At 46.7% G+C, this 17763-nt stretch overlaps 1 long non-coding RNA gene across 1 annotated transcript in view; it reads left to right on the top strand.

The window, feature by feature from the left end:
* Positions 1-16704, top strand: part of LOC142656269 (uncharacterized) — a 30312-nt gene extending 13608 nt beyond the window's left edge. Inside the window, exon 2 of the long non-coding RNA XR_012849641.1 lies at positions 16513-16704. This is a non-coding gene — a long non-coding RNA (uncharacterized LOC142656269). The remainder of the gene's footprint in view (positions 1-16512) is intronic.
* The last annotated feature ends 1059 nt before the right edge of the window (positions 16705-17763 follow it).

The raw sequence follows: 17763 nt of genomic DNA, 5'->3' as shown, positions 1-17763 counted from the left end.
AACTTTTATTATTTTGTCATTAAAGATGTCCAGGAGGACATAAACGATCAGCACGAACAGTTAAAATTAGTAGCCAATGTTGCTTTAGCACACGCTCTGTTTTTACTCTATCTGTATTTTTTGCCAGATAGAGTGTAAAGTGCTCAGATTGCAAAGTGTCAGACCAGCAGCTGCAGACTGCCGAGCTTTATTGGAGACTCTGGTGCGCATGTGCGCTCTATTGATCTCTAATTCATATGCCAATCTTGCAGTATGGAGGCTCGGTCCTTGTACTGAGCTCCTATTGGTTCCCACACAGGTGAACCCTGTGTGACGTAAATTGAAATCTTTAAAGGGAGTGACAATCTGTACACGCGCTCACTAGCCCCGGTTTGATCCCCTGAGGATGCTGTGTTGACAGCGAAACATGTCGGGGGGGCTAAATCTATCATTTTAAAGAGCCTAGCTTGTTTAGCAATCCGAGCACGCACACCACATTGCATCCAATAAAGCTCGGCAGTCTGCAGCTGCTGGTCTGACACTTTGCAATCTGAGCACTTTACACTGTCTGGCAAAAAATACAGATAGTGTAAAAACAGAGTGTGTGCTAAAGCAACATTGGCTACTAATTTTAACTGTTCGTGCTGATCGTTTATGTCCTCCTGGACATCTTTAATGACAAAATAATAAAAGTTATATTTTAATAATATCGATTAGCAGTTGGGAAATTGGTTTTCAGTGTGCCTCCGGCACATTTGTTTCTTTCTATATTCAATATATACCTGCCAACTGCTAGGGTCCCTTTAGTATAGATATTTAATATGGGCACAATTTCATCAGGAGGCCTCGGGCCCTGTTCACACAGAGTTTTTTTACACGTTTTTTGCCACTGAAACCACAGCAAAAACCGCGGCATAAAACTGCCGAAATTGCCTACCATTGTTTTCAATGGGAGGTGGAGGCAGTTTTTTCCCGCGAGCAGAAAAAAGGCTTGCATAAAAAAAAAGCGACATGCCCTATCTTGAGGCGTTTTCCACCTCAAAACCCCATTGAAATCAATGGGAGACGGAAAAAATGCAGCGAACGGCCCACGCATTTATTTAAGCAGTTTTTGACACATTTTATGTCAAAAACCGCTTGCAGTTTTTCCCTTTGCCTGTTGAAGAAATAGGTAAGAAAGCGCAGCAAAAAACACGGCAAAAACGCCTGTGGTGTAAACCTTTTTTAATTGCCTAAATATATAGCACTTTAGGATTCAGCAATTTATTTATCAGTGCTATGAGGGATTGCGTTTCAAGCATTTTTATAGAATTTACCTTAAACACTGGTAGCACTGTAGCACTTTTGTAATGTATGCTATTTAGTGTTTCTATATGAACATTTGAATATTCTCAGGAGGGAGAATCTCAAAGCGCCTTATATTAGTGTTCAAGGGAATGGCCATTCAAATCAATGGCTAATACATTTTACACTGGGGTTCTTCATTTTTAACTTATCAAAATGGATATTTATATACAAGGGTTGCATATATTAATACATTATAAAGAGCTGCATTAGGTGCATAGTAATTACTAAAAGTAAATCGTTACAAATATGGACATATTTGTTTATTCCCATTAATATTAAATGGGGGTTGTATATTCACTATATGGACAAAAGTATTGGCATACATCTCTTAATCATTCAAGTCAGGTGTTTCATTCAGTCCCATTGCCACGGGTGTATAAAGCACCTAGCCACGCAGTTGCCATTACAAACATTTGTGAAAGAATGGGTCGTTCTATGCTCACTTGCAACAAGTCAGTTTCTGAAATTTCTGTCCTAGATATTCCACGATCAACTGTGAGTGGTATTATTGCAAAGTGGAAGCGTTTAGGAACCACAGCAACTCAGCCATGAAGTGGCAGACCATGTAAAGTAAGGCTGGGTTCACACAACCTATTTTCAGACGTAAACGAGGCGTATTATGCCTCGTTTTACGTCTGAAAATACGGCTCCAATACGTCGGCAAAAATCTGCCCATTCATTTGAATGGGTTTGCCGACGTACTGTGCCGACGACCTGTCATTTACGCGTTGTCGTTTGACAGCTGTCAAACGACGATGCGTAAAATGACTGCCTCGTCAAAGAAGTGCAGGACACTTCTTTGAAACGTAATTTCAAGATTACGGGCGTCAATGACGCCTCGCAAAATGCGAGGAGGAGCATTTACGTCTGAAACGACGGAGCTGTTTTCTCCTGTAATTTCAGACGTAAAAGCCAGTTATCGTGTGCACATACCCTTACAGAGCGTAACAGTCGCCAACGATCTGCTGACTCAATAACTGCAGAGTTCCAAACCTCCTCTGGCATTATTATCCACAGGACAACTGTGTGCCGGGAGCTTCATGACATGGGTTTCCATGGCAAAGCAGCTGCATGCCAGCCTTACATCACCAAGCACAATGCCGAGCATCAGATGGAGTGGTGTAAAGCACGTCGTCACTGGAGTCTGGACCAGTGGAAATGTGTCCTGTAGAGCAGTGATCCCCAACCACTGGGCTGCGGACCAATCCCGGGCCTTGGATCATTTGGTACCAGGCCGCAGTATCTGGTATCCGCCCCAGTGGCCGCAGGGAATTCCGGGTGAAAAAACGGCACCAAATTGTGGTGCGGTTTTTCGCCCGGGACTGTCTGCTGCGGAAAATTGCTGAGCATTCAGCCGACCTGCTAACAGGCCAGCCTCCTGGGATGACGTTTTATCCGCAATAAATACAACAACCACTATTTCTTGCTAGTTTTACCTCCCCATTAAATTCAATGCGGAAGACCTGCAACAAATAAGCAGCATTTACGCAAATACAATTGACATGCTGCAAAATAAAACTGTACACCACATGTCAAATTCTGAGCTTTTTCTCCGCTCACTATTTACGCAATGTGTGGATGAGAATTGTTCTATCTCATCCACTTTTCTGCTACTGTATTATGCTGTGGATTCTGTTGCGTAAAATCCGCAGTATTCACGCAACGTGTGAACTGACCCTAAGCCCAGTCGTCGTCACTGGTCCATGGAAAAATTGTCTTGCATGAAACTGGTCCTTAGTTAAAAAAAAGGTTGGGGACCGCTGCTGTAAAGTGACGAATCACGCTTCTCTATCTGGCAGTCTGATGGATGAGTCTGGGTTTGGTGAATGCCAGGACTGTTACCTGCCTGACTGCATTGTGCCAACTGCATAGTTTGGTAGAGGAGGGATAATGCTAAAGTGTTGTGTCACAATCTGTGGGTGTGTGGATCCACTGGGCCGCACCGCCGCAGCTGGCTAACCATTTTCAAGACTAACAGAGGAATACGAATAACGCTCAGGGAAAGGAGTAAAAGGGAAGAGCCCTTCTTATAGTCTGGGGTGATCATGGGCTAATTACTGATGATTTACATGTGCGCGCACTGGCCCTTTAAGGCCGGGCGCGAGCGTACGCGCACCCTAAGGGACGCAGCAGAGTGGAGCGGAAATGAGCGTTGGCATCTCCTGGGGAGGAGATGGGGACCAGCGCCCACAAGTCCATGGCTGCGGCCGTTGAGGGGTGAGTAATCCCAACGGTCCGAGGCCATAGATATAACAAGCTGTTTTTCAGGGCTTGGCCTAGGCCCCTTAGTTCCAGTGAAGGCAAGTCTTAATGCTTCAGCATATCAAGTCATTTTGGACAATTGTAGCTTTCAACTTTATGGGAACAGTTCGGTGGAGGCCCTTTTCTGTTCCAGCATGACTTTGCGCCAGTGCACAAAGCAAGGTCCATAAAGGCATGGTTGGGTGAGTTTGGTGTGGAAGAACTTGACTGTCTTACACAGAGCCCTGACCTCAATACCATCAAACACCTTTGGGATGAACTAGAATGGAGATTGTCAGCTAGGCCCTCTCGTCCAACATCAGTATCTGACCTCACATATGATTTTCTGGATGAATGACCAAAAATTCCCACAGACACACTCCAAAATCCTGAAGAAATCCTTCCCAGAAGTGGAAACTGTTTTAGCTGCAAAGGGAGGACCAACTCCATATTAATGCCTATGGATTTAGAATTGGATGTCATAAAAGCTCCTGAAGGTGTAATGTAAAGGTGTCCCAATACTTTTGTCCATATAGTATATGCACCATTAATTTCGTAATACGATAGTTAAAGGATCGTTTGCAATTTTTATTATTATTGAGAACAGTTATATGTAACTCACATTTGAAAGTATAAATGTGCTTACGTGGCGTCATATTTCATGTGCCAGAAGAAGATGATTCAGTCGAAGCTTGAGTCCGGCTGCTCAGATTGTTTGCATACCACGTGGAGTTTTTGTATCTTTCATATGCTGGTTTTAATCTCTTTTTGCGAGTATAAAAAAAAACCCTATTAGAATTCCTTGTGTCTTGGAGACATTATTGTACTATGTCTGTGTGTTGCTTTTCATTGAATAGTGAGTACATCCTTTAGGAAGATTTTACCCGACCTGGAGTCTAAAGCCTTTCATAGCCAGCAGAAACTGACATATTTTCCTGGAACAGAAGAGAGAATTCAGCTTCTGTACACTCTTGCTTTCCCTGTATACCGGTAGAACGTAACGGTTGTTTCATATTTTAAAGATCAAGGAACAAGAGCAATGCTGTTTCTGGGAAAAAAAAGTACCCCTTTAATGGGCTTTTCCATTCTAACAAAATAAGTGTATCCAATTGCATATTTAGTAAAAACTATTATCTGCTCATAAACAAAAACTTGAATGTGCTCATGTACTACTGTATGCTCCACTACTCTTAGTTTCCTCATTTCTTTGCTTCTTAGAGCAGCAGTTTGAGCTCCAGAGCTGCATTCTTACTGTAACAAGGCACAGGCAGTTGCAGACAATTTTTAGGCTATGGAGAGCTGTCTAAGCTGTCTAAGCTGAGTACAAGTATACAATCTCACAGCTCTCTCATATCTTAAGGATTTATTTCTACATTTAAAAATTACTGGAAATACACTTTAGGGATGCGACTTTTATGCTATAAGGTTTTACCAAAGAAAAAGCCATAAAACCTAAAACTTTTATAAAAGTGATCTTTAGCTGTAAATCAATGCATACGATTTATAGCAATGTCTTTCCTGTATTCCAAGCAGGCGTGAAATGTATCTTCTCTATGTAGCCGATCTGAAACAAAACCACGATATTAAAGGGAAGACTTGTATTTCCTTTTTTAATCTTGGTGACTGCACTTGAGTTCACAATGTAATAACTAGTAAAGTGTTTCAGTGCTGTGTTTTTCAGTTTAATAACTTCTACGTGAAGGGCAAATATTTCAGTGATATACCAAAATATCTTCCATGAATACAAATGTTTCATATTATCAGGAAACAAATGGATGACAGAATGTTGCGAGGTAAAAATGTAATTATATAGTGATAACAGTCATTATCATAACTCATAGTTCATGGCGGACAAATGCTCTTATAGTACATAAGTGTCATTCTCAGGCAATAGCTTTTATTTTCTGGTAACATATTGTAATATAACTTAATACAGCTAGCAATCCCCTGAAACAAGCAAGGCACGGAGCGTAATGTGTAAATCACCTACTGTGATAGGAAAGCATTATAAGATGGTGTAAGCTGTGAACAATTTAGTAAAGATGAAGATTTATCAATTGAAAGTTTTGCGTGTGCTAAAATCATCTTTTGAAGTAGAAAAAAAAATGGAGGTCTTTAAGGAAGAATTCCATTATAGCGTGATTATTTTCCTCAAGTCAAGATTCTCTGGCGACCCCTAAGATATTCACAGGAATAGGCATTTATAAAAGTTCTCCCTAGGCTACAAGAACTATGAAGTTTAAGATTGTGTTATCTGAATTTAAAAGTTAGTTGTACAGAAACCTAATATCAAGTCTGCAAATGTGAGATTGTGAAATTCCCCCCGGCCCTTGGTGTTATTATCTGTTCCTACTTGTGCGCTTAAAAACGTGCGTTTTTTCACTACATTGTGTGAATGGAAAAAAAAAATTGTAAAAAAATCGAATTTACTACAACGGCACATCTGGTCTTTGCACTTAATTTTCCTAACGGCCAAAAAGTATAAAAAATGGTGCATATAAAAGTATCCTACTAAGAAAGCAGTGGTGAATGTGGCCGATTTGCATCTGCATATGGGCTGTGTGGTGTCCTGAATAGGAGTTTTCAGTAGTGGGTACAGTAGTACCACTAGCTTTACAGAGGTCTTTCTAGCACCATGTAGTGTGAGAAATCAGTACCAAACAGTGTCATTACATAAACGTGTCATACAATAGACAAAGAATGGTGCTATATAGTGCCTCAGTAATAATGTAGTCTAGGCAGTGGCGGATTATCATTAGGGCGTTTCGGGCGGTCGCCCGGGGCCCAAGACTGCCAGGGGGCCCAAGGAGCCTATGACCGCCCGAACCCCCTCATGCCCAGTGGCGTCGCTAGCACCGGAGGGAGCCCCGGTGCCAGGACCGCACCTGTCAGGCGAGGGGAGCTTTGCTTCTACTTAGCAGCCGTGGTCTGTGCTGCTATAGAAGCTCCCCCTCCAGCCCCCCTTCCCTGCTCTAAACATCTCTGCTGCTAGCTGTCGGGACATGGGGGAGGGGAGACTGTCGGCGGGCTATGTGCTGTGAGCAGCAGAAGAGCTGCAGTGAAGACATAAAAGGTAAGTGCATGTGTGTTTAATATCCATATTCATGTGTGTTTAATGTCCATATTCATGTATGTTTAATGTCCATATTCATGTATGTTTAATGTCCATATTCATGTATGTTTAATGTCCATATTCATGTATGTTTAATGTCCATATTCATGTGTTTACAAGGTGTACTTTGTGTATAATGTGCATACTCGTGTATAATGTGCCTACTTAGTGTATAATGTGCATACTCGTGTGTACTTTGTGTACTATGCATACTTTGTGTATAATGTGCCTACTTTGTGTACTTTGTGCATAATGTGTGTACTTTGTGTACTGTGCGTACTTTGTGCATAATGTGCGTACTTTGTACTGTGCGTACTTTGTGCATAATGTGCGTACTTTGTGCGTACTTTGTGCATAATGTGCGTACTTTGTGCGTACTTTGTGCATAATGTGCGTACTTTGTGCATAATGTTGTACTTTGTGTACTGTGCATACTTTGTGCATAATGTGCCTACTTTGTGCATAATGTGCGTACTTTGTGCATAATGTGCGTACTTTGTGCATAATGTGCCTACTTTGTGCATAATGTGCGTACTTTGTGCATAATGTGGTACTTTGTGTACTGTGCATACTTTGTACATAATGTGCATACTTTGTGCATAATGTGCGTACTTTGTGCATAATGTGCGTACTTTGTGCATAATGTGCCTACTTTGTGCATAATGTGCGTACTTTGTGTACTTTGTGCATAATGTGTGTACTTTGTGCATAATGTGCGTACTTTGTGCATAATGTGGTACTTTGTGTACTGTGCATACTTTGTGCATAATGTGCGTACTTTGTGCATAATGTGCGTACTTTGTGCATAATGTGCCTACTTTGTGCATAATGTGCGTACTTTGTGCATAATGTGCCTACTTTGTGCATAATGTGCGTACTTTGTGCATAATGTGGTACTTTGTGTACTGTGCATACTTTGTGCATAATGTGCATACTTTGTGCATAATGTGCGTACTTTGTGCATAATGTGCGTACTTTGTGCATAATGTGCCTACTTTGTGCATAATGTGCGTACTTTGTGTACTTTGTGCATAATGTGGGTACTTTGTGCATAATGTGCGTACTTTGTGTACTTTGTGCATAATGTGCGTACTTTGTGCATAATGTGCATAATGTGCGTACTTTGTGCATAATGTGCGTACTTTGTGCATAATTTGCGTACTTTGTGCATAATGTGGTACTTTGTGTACTGTGCGTACTTTGTGCATAATGTGCCTACTTTGTGTACTTTGTGCATAATGTGGTACTTTGTGTACTGTGCGTACTTTGTGCATAATGTGCATAATGTGCGTACTTTGTGCATAATGTGCCTACTTTGTGTACTGTGTGTACTTTGTGCATAATGTGCGTACTTTGTGCATAATGTGCGTACTTTGTGCATAATGTGCGTACTGTGTGTACTTTGTGCATAATGTGCCTACTTTGTGTACTAGTGTTTAGGTAGTGTTAGCAATAGTTACGGCGCGGCAGGGTGGTGGTGGAGAAGGGGGGCCCAAGTTTGGGTAACAGCCCAGGGCCCATGGTCTTCTTAATCCGCCACTGAGTCTAGGGGTAAGCAACCTTTTTTATATGGCGTACTCAGTGTGCCATGCAAACATGAGTCATATTAGACAAACTGTTATCATGTATGTGACATAAATCCATTAATCAGTTAATTAAACTTGCATTTCTGTGTGACCCTTGTCCCTGATTTTCTTTGCAATGATGCACCACTTCTGGTGCATACGAGGCTACTGAACACCAGCTGGGGGGATGGGGGTCGCACATAGGAGAGACTGCGGCTACTAAACACCAGTTGGGGGGATGGGGTCGCACATAGGGGAGACCGCGGCTACTAAACACCAGCTTGGGGAGCACTGCACAGGAGAGAGCGACTACTGAACACCAGATTTTGGGGTGCACATAGGAGAGATCGCAGCTACTAAACACCAGCTTGGGGGGTGCACCTAGTGGAGACCATGGCTACTGAACACCAGCTTGGGAGGGTAAAACATAGGAGAAACTGCAGGTGCTGAACACCAGATTTGGGGGGGTGCACATAGGAGAGACAATGGTTACTGAAAACTAGCTTGTGGGGGTGCACATAGGAGAGACCGCAGCTATTGAACACCAGATTTGGGGGGAGCACATATGAGGGTACACATAGGAGAGACCACAGCTACTGAACACCAGATTTGGGGGGAGCACATATGAGGGAACGCAACTCCTTGGGCGCTGATCACCAGGACAGAGCAATGCTTTATTATGCGCTTAGAAATGCTGAACACCAGAAGAGAGAGCAGTGCTGCATAGAAGAGGCTGGACGCAGCTGCAGGCTTAAGGGAAGCCGACATGACCGTCCTGGTAGGGAAAGGGTTAATGTTACGAGGTCAGGGAAAGTTGAAGGAGCTGAAGGAGGGACGGGGAGGAGTTAAGGGGGGCGGGGGGGCCGTTGTTGCGCTTCCCGCTGTTTCTCGGCATTGAGCCGGAAGCAGCGGGAGGAGTAACACACAGTAAGCAAAGCTCCCCGTTGCCCGGTTTTTTTAGTAATGGCAGAGGCCTTGATTTTAGAGCGGCTGCGCGCCGCTGCTGTGCACCACGGTCCCGGATGGCTGGAGGAGACCGTGGCTGCATTAACGCGGATCCCGGACGCCGTTTCGCCACGTCGGGCACGGCGTTCGGGGTCTGTTGTAAGGGACAGGCTCCCCTCCCCCGGCCCCCCTACGAGCATGGCTATGGCGGCGGGGGGGGAGTCGGCAACAACCGCTCCTGCGCTGGGCAGGCAGAGAGCGGTGGCAGGGGTGACGGCGATGCAGGCTGTGTCGACCCGTCCCTCTCGGCGGTCCCGACCTCCAGAGCGCCTTAGTCCGGAGGTAGTCCCGCGGACACGGCGTCGCAGAGGGAGCCCGATCCCGGACGCTGCAGGCCAGGCAGCTGGGAGGACCGCCCCTTCCCAGGCCCTGCGTCCTGGCAGGAATCCCAGGCCGCGACGGGGTCCGGCGGTAAGCAGGGAGTCGCAGGCCGGGCTCCCTGTCACCCCTCCCCCATCAGATGGAAGATGTCGAGAGCAAGGTACGGCCGCCCCGCATGGTGATGTTCCGGCCAGGGGGCAGGCTTCGTCAGGATCGTCTAGACGGACGACTAGATCTGCAGCGACGTCGAGGCAACAGGTCCGGTCGGAAGTCTGGGTCCCGGCGGTCGGGCGGCAGGTTGCCGGCCCATCGGTCAGCGCGTCCTCATCCCCTTTCCGAAGATGTCGTTGGGAGGGACAGTCGTCGGCGAGAGAAGAACTGGAGGAAGGTGAACTGGACGTCTATCGTCGAGGTCAGGATGGTCCGGCTGACGGGAACACAGCGCCTGTGCAGCCCGGTGAGTGTATAACTCCATTATTGTCTTATCCAGCGATTTTTATGTCGGGTGTCGGCGGGGGGGCTGCTAGCATAGCATCGGGGGCCGGTAGTGGCGCGGGCGGACGCGACGGAGCGGGTTTGGCAGATTTAGTGGGTTGCTTACGGGAGCTGGTGGGGCGCCTTGATAGGGCCGCGGCGCCGGTTGTAACGGAAGTGTCCCCTGCGGTAGTTTGGGAAGGCCCCAGGGACGTGGGATCGTTGCAGGCGCGTCCTGTGGTGGCGGTTAGAGAGGCGGTCGCGGTGTCGGTGCAGACTGAGGCACAGAAGGACGGCGATCGAGTGCGCATGGACGATCGTGCTCGGGGGGAGGTGTATGTTTGTTTTGAGGGTCCGTTGGGGGCGCATTTAAAGCAGGAGGTGCGTGATCGGATCTGGAAAGATGAATACGTTGAAATTTTTTCTCTCTTGCCGCTGGCTAAATTCAATTTGGATAAGAGCAAGCGGGATGAGAGTAAAAAGGACGAGGAGGAACGGCGGCGGTATAGGCTTATCCCGCAGACGTTCGTTAATTGGTCGCAGGCGTTCGCCATATTGGCTAGTGTGATAGGGGAAAAGGCGCCGGAAAATTGTTCGGCGTTATTTTGTTATTTTGATGCTATTGGGGAGGCTCATAGGGCGTATGGGGGTCAGGCGTGGCTGCGATATGATGAGCAATTCCGTCAGCGGAAGGCGGTTCGGCCGGCGATTCGGTGGGACCAGAAGGATATTGCTCTCTGGTTACGGGTTACGGCTCCGGTTAGGCAGCCCTTTCTCGGGAGCGGTGGCCAGGGAGGCCAGTCTAGTCAGAGTGGACAAAGCGGCGGGGGAAAGGCGGGGTTTTGCTGGCAATTTAATGAAGGTCAGTGCAAGTTCGGGGCCACGTGCAAGTTCAAGCACGTGTGCTCCGAGTGTAATGGTGCATCACACGGGGCGGCAAAATGCCTGCGAAAAAAGAGGTCAGGGAACCAGCACGGGACTGGTCAAGGGGGTGTCGCCGGTGAGGGTGGAAAGGATGGCCCCTTATCTAAATGAGTATCCGGATAGGGCGGCAGCTAAGTTGCTTTATGAAGGGTTTCGTGTTGGGTTTGTTATTCCTCCACCTCCTTATGAGGTTCCGGTTACGCGGAGGAATTTAAAATCGGCTTACTTGCATGCGGAAGTCGTGTCGGAAAAGTTGTTAAAAGAAGTTTCGTTGGGTCGCATGTCGGGGCCATTTGTTGAGTCGCCGGTAAAAGATTTAGTTGTGTCCCCTTTGGGTATTGTCCCTAAACGCGAGCCCGGAAAGTTTCGTTTGATTCAACATTTATCGTATCCCAAAGGTTCGTCGGTAAATGACGGGATTGATCACGAGTTGTGTTCCGTAGTTTATACCTCATTCGATAAGGCGGTGGGGTTAGTGCGGGCTGCGGGTCCCGGGGCGCTGCTAGCAAAAACTGACATCGAGGCGGCGTTCAGGTTGTTGCCGGTTCATCCAGAAAGCCAACGGCTGTTGGGTTGTTTTTGGAATGGGGCTTTTTACGTGGATCGGTGCCTTCCGATGGGGTGTTCCCTTTCTTGTGCATACTTCGAGGCGTTTAGTAGCTTCGTGGAGTGGGTAACGAGGGGGGCATCCGGGGTCGACTCGTTGATCCATTACTTGGATGATTTTTTGTGCGTTGGCCCGGGGGGTTCGCCGGTTTGCGGTAATCTGCTTCACGCTCTACAGAAGGTGGCGAGGGATTTTGGGATTCCTTTGGCGCCGGAAAAAACGGAGGGCCCGGTAGCGACGATTTGTTTTTTGGGAATCGAAATAGACTCGGTGGCAATGGAGTGTCGTCTCCCGGCGGATAAGTTGGGTGCTTTGAGGCTGGAGGTTCGACGGGCTTGTAGAAGGAAGAAAATGTCGCTGAGGGAGCTTCAGTCGCTGCTGGGGAAGTTGAATTTCGCTTGCCGGATTATGCCGATGGGAAGGGTGTTTGGTAGAAGGTTGGCGGCGGCAACGGCGGGAGTGCGTGCGCCGCATCATTTTGTACGGCTCAAGGAGGAGCACCGAGCTGATCTCCAGGTTTGGGATGACTTCTTGGGCCAGTACAATGGTCGCTCGCTATGGATGGCCCCAGCGCAGGATACGAGTGATTTGAATATTTTCACGGATGCGGCTGGGGCGGGTGGCTTTGGAGCTTACGGGGGAGGTCCGTGGTGCGCAGGTCAATGGCCGGCTAGCTGGGTGTCCAGTGGACTCACGCGGAATCTGGCCCTGCTCGAGCTGTTTCCCATCGTGGTGGCGGCTACCATTTGGGGGGACAGGCTCAGGGATAAGAAGGTCCGGTTTTACTGCGACAACATGGGGGTGGTGCTTGCCATTAACAACATCACGGCGTCTTCTCCTCCGGTAGTTCAATTGTTGCGACATTTAGTGTTGGTGTGTTTGTCGTTGAACGCGTGGGTGGTGGCGGTGCATGTCCCGGGTGTACGGAATTGTATTGCTGATGCTCTTTCTCGCTCGCAGTGGGACCGGTTTCGGCAATTGGCCCCGGGAGCGGAACGTCTCGGTTTGGCTTGTCCGGAGCATCTTTGGGATCTGGTATCGGTCCCGTAGAGCAGCTGTTACAAAGGTCTTTGGCGCGCACGACGTGGAGTGCTTATGCTGCTTGTTGGAGGCAGTGGGAGGAGTGGGTAAGAGAGTTGGGTGACGTCAATACGGATAGAGACAGGTTGGTGGCACTTTTGTATTGGTTAGGGGATGCCTGGGAGGCGGGGTTTTCAGTAGCGAAGGTGAACCGGTTCATATCTGCTGTGGCGTTTGGGCTTAAGTTGCGGGGCTTGCGGGATGTATCGAAGGAATTTCTGGTATCGCAGGCTTTGAAGGGGTTGCGCAGAGGTAGGGTGGAGGCGGATAGTAGAAGGCCGGTGTCGTTTGCTTTGCTTGGCTCGTTGGGGGGTTCATTAGCATCGGTATGTCGTTCTTCAGATGAAATGGATCTGTTCCGGTTGGCTTTTTCGTTAGCGTTCTTCGGAGCATTTAGAATAGGTGAGTTGGTGTCGCCAAGTACTAAACAGGCAGGGGGGCTGAGATCTGGGGAGGTGAGCCTTTTTGCAGATCGGCTGGAGGTATGGTTGCGTAGATCTAAAACTGACCAAGTAGGGAAGGGAAAACTGATAGTTTTGTTCGCTCTCCCGGGGTCGGTAATGTGTCCAGTGGAGTGCATGCGGGGTTTTACGAGAAACAGGGGGTCTCCAGATTTGCCTTTGTTACGTCATGAGGACGGGTCGTTTTTGTCCAGGTTTCAGTTTGGAGCTGTATTTAAAAAATGTTTGACGGCAGTGGGGGTTGCGGCAGGCTCATATTCATCTCATTCCTTCCGGATTGGCGCAGCAACGGAAGCGGGGCGCTGGGGGTTGGATGACGAGGGCGTGAGGCGTATTGGTCGTTGGGAGTCTAAAAGGTTTAAGTCCTATGTCCGCCCCCATATGTTGTAATTTTGTTGTTTATGTTTGAAAATGTTATATGGTGGTGCCTAACTGTGTTTTCCGTTTCAGATTCGCCTCCTTGTCTGGTGTGGTTGATGGGTCATTCGTACGTGCACTGGGGGGCTTTGAGGGCGGACGTCCGCCCGGATGGTCGCCAGTTGCGCATTCCGCGACAGGATGCGGTTGTGCATTGGCTGGGTTTTAGAGGTATGTCTTGGAACAGGGTGTTGGCGGAATTCCAGACATATGTGCGGCTTGATAGGGTTCCGGAGGTTCTAGTGTTGCACGTGGGTGGGAATGATTTAGGAGTCCGCCCTTTTCGTGAGTTGGTGCGGGATATCAAACATGATATGTTGTGTTTGTGGGTATCTTATCCCAAGTTGGTGGTAGTGTGGTCGGACATAGTCCCAAGGAAGCATTGGCGGTTAGCCAGATCGGTGGAGAGAGTCAATAAGGCTCGGATAAAAGTTAACCGGGCGGTGTCCCGTTTTGTGGCGAAGAACGGGGGCATTTGCGTGAGGCATAGGGATTTGGAGTCAGGATTGGGGAATTTCTGGAGAAGTGACGGGGTTCATCTGACCGAGGTTGGCATTGATATTTGGAGCTTGGCTATAGCAGAAGGCATAGAAAGGGCGGTGGTGGTGTGGAGGAACTCACAGGCTTAAGGTGGTCAAGGCCTGTTTCGCGGTGGCGGGGGGAGTCCTTGAGGCCAGTCAGTACAAAATGGTGGGGGGGTCGCATCGGGGGTATGCGTCCCCCAAAAAAGGTACATGGTTGAAGACTTCATCGGGTGTTATCCCTTTGAAGTGGTCTTCTGGTAGAAGGTATGTCACTTGAAGGCTTCATCGGGTGTTATCCCTTTGAAGTGGACTTCTAGTGGTCGGTATATCACTTGAGGGCTTCATCGGGTGTTATCCCCTTGAAGTGGACTTCTAGTGGTTGGAGCCATCTGCAGAGGTGAACGGTGCTTCCGAGCTGGTTTACGGCTGGAGGTAATTAGTGGTTTGCAGATGGCTAATTCGGTGTGTTCTTGAAAGGAACATCTGAAGGGGCTTCAAGGACTTCCTCTGCTCGGGTTAATGTTAACGTTTAATTGTTATTTATGATTCTGACCCATGTTGGGTCATGTGAATTATTAGGAGGAATTCTATGGTGGATTCCTAACTAGTTATCCGAATGTTTCGGATTTAAATTGTTTTTATAAAACTGTGAAATTAATAAACGGCTGCTGTGGCCATTTCACATCCAACCTCGGTGTCATGTGTCGTTACTAAATGGGGGTGGGGGATAGTATGGTCTAAGGTTAACACACGACTCTACCTAGGCAGGTCAAGAAGAGGCTGGACGCAGCTGCAGGCTTAAGGGAAGCCGACATGACCGTCCTGGTAGGGAAAGGGTTAATGTTACGAGGTCAGGGAAAGTTGAAGGAGCTGAAGGAGGGACGGGGAGGAGTTAAGGGGGGCGGGGGGGCCGTTGTTGCGCTTCCCGCTGTTTCTCGGCATTGAGCCGGAAGCAGCGGGAGGAGTAACACACAGTAAGCAAAGCTCCCACCCTCCCACCCTTGTTTTGTTACTCCTTAGGTCTTATGTACGTCTGGCTATGAGCGTTGTGTTTTATTTTGTGTGCTTATTTAACATGTTTTTCTTTTTTCCGGAGTAGGTTCTGTTGTCATGGCAGCTGGCGGGGGGAGTCCTTGAGGCCAGTCAGTACAAAATGGTGGGGGGGTCGCATCGGGGGTATGCGTCCCCCAAAAAAGGTACATGGTTGAAGACTTCATCGGGTGTTATCCCTTTGAAGTGGTCTTCTGGTAGAAGGTATGTCACTTGAAGGCTTCATCGGGTGTTATCCCTTTGAAGTGGACTTCTAGTGGTCGGTATATCACTTGAGGGCTTCATCGGGTGTTATCCCCTTGAAGTGGACTTCTAGTGGTTGGAGCCATCTGCAGAGGTGAACGGTGCTTCCGAGCTGGTTTACGGCTGGAGGTAATTAGTGGTTTGCAGATGGCTAATTCGGTGTGTTCTTGAAAGGAACATCTGAAGGGGCTTCAAGGACTTCCTCTGCTCGGGTTAATGTTAACGTTTAATTGTTATTTATGATTCTGACCCATGTTGGGTCATGTGAATTATTAGGAGGAATTCTATGGTGGATTCCTAACTAGTTATCCGAATGTTTCGGATTTAAATTGTTTTTATAAAACTGTGAAATTAATAAACGGCTGCTGTGGCCATTTCACATCCAACCTCGGTGTCATGTGTCGTTACTAAATGGGGGTGGGGGATAGTATGGTCTAAGGTTAACACACGACTCTACCTAGGCAGGTCATGTGTGTTTGGCAAGTGTTCAGCAGCAACAAATACAATGAAGCACTCCTCTCTCTCTCTCTCCTGGTGATGAGCGCCGCCAAGCGCATAATGAAGCGCCACTCTCTCTCCCTGTGTTCAGCGCTGCCAAGCACACAAAGACGCTGGACACCGGAAGAGGGATGTGTGCCAGCAAACCATGCCACATGTGTCAGCTGTGGCACCGGTGCCACAGGTTGCTGACCCCTGAGGTAGTCTGTGTCATGACATAAGTTTGCAACAAGCTTCTAGGGAGAATGTTTAGAGACGGCTGTACCTTGGTATGCCTCATACAAAATCTGTGAGAAAAAGTATTATGTTCCCATAGATGCCGTACTACAGAGATATCCTACTCTAGAACAATTGCTTCTAGGGGAGAATGTGATAATAATATTGTGCCATACGGTGGATCTTTAGGGACTCCATGTGACACCATGCAAGCTCAATGTACGTACACATCTCTGCCGTGATGGCTGGCCCAGAATACAATATTATTAAAAGCTTTCACAAAAGAGGACAATTCAGGAACTTATATTTTTAGGCAATGTTTTTATTTTAGTGGAAATGCTCTTTAAAGGGCTATTCCCTATTTGCATCATGATGCATTCATATAGTAACCCTGCATATTATCTGAAATCTAATTCTGAGCAATAATTGCTTTTCTTTATATTTACAGGACATAAACCACCCCCAGGTATGATAAACTGGCTTCAAACAAACCTCCATTTAGACTTGCAAATTGTGCAGATTTTCTTTCATATTCAGACGCTGTGCTGTTCATTCATCGTATTAAAGTATAATTAAACATTTAAATGGCATAGCCCACTTACATAAATTCATATAATAAAATGCATCTTTCAGTCTCCAATTTATACATTTCTTTTATGTCTGATTCATCCAAAATACATTTTATGATAAAATAACAAGATATCCAGCAAGTGAAAACTACATTTTAATTATATGCATTTCAATCAGTCAGCAGAATCAGATGGTGTCACACAGCTGCACTTTGAAAAGCAAACTCATTAAATACACCAATGACACGTAAAAAAAAAAATGCACACAGTCATTGGTGAGTCTGGAAAACAATGACTTCTATTTTTGTCCCTCTTCCAGCTGTGTAAATCTGTTAAATATGGTGCTGCTATTTTTATTGGCTTTGGCACAAATAATTTAGCAGATAACCAAAAATTGGCGGATGTCCCAATATAGTTTGTTTTTTATTTTCAAAAGTTTACTTTTCTTTAAAATATTTAAGCTCTGTTTAATTGTTTAAATCTTTAAGGGGATAATGTCTTCTTCTAAACACTATTTTTGTTTTTCACAAAGAACCAGAACAGAATATAGGTCAAATGAATGGTTCAAGGAATACTTGCCTAGACACCTCCTACACACGTCGTGTCGGACGGATTTCCCGGCTTGATCACGGTACAGGTGAATGGGACTCCTGCCATCATAGACTAAGGGCACATTCACACGTGGCGAAATTGCTGTTGAATTCCGCTGCTGACAGTCCGCAGTGGAATTCTGCAGCAGACGTTTTTTACATTTATTTCTATACATTTTTAGGAAAGTTAGTTCAGACGTTGCAGAAAATAACTGTGCGGAACTTAGCCTGCGGTGCAGAATTTTCCCTCCGCAGCATGCTCATTCCATTGCGGAGAAGAAGCGGAATTTCACTGCAGATTTCAGCCTTTGCAATGCAAAAACTGAAACCTGTGGCAAGTCCGCTGTGATATCCGCAACGTCTGAATTACCTGTCAAATATGCAAATGTTGGTGCAGATTCGTTGCGTAATTGCCCCAAATCTGCACCAACATTTGCAGGGGAAAAATTCCGCCACGTGTGAACATGCCCATATGATGCTAGGAGTCTCTGCCTCATCAGGAACTGCTGCTTCGTACTGAACAAAATTATACAGTATGGA

Source organism: Rhinoderma darwinii, chromosome 6 (assembly GCF_050947455.1).
Source record: "Rhinoderma darwinii isolate aRhiDar2 chromosome 6, aRhiDar2.hap1, whole genome shotgun sequence".
Lineage (NCBI taxonomy): Eukaryota > Metazoa > Chordata > Amphibia > Anura > Rhinodermatidae > Rhinoderma > Rhinoderma darwinii.
The sequence above is the reverse complement of the archived record's forward strand: the minus strand, read 5'-3'. Positions and strand labels throughout refer to the sequence as shown.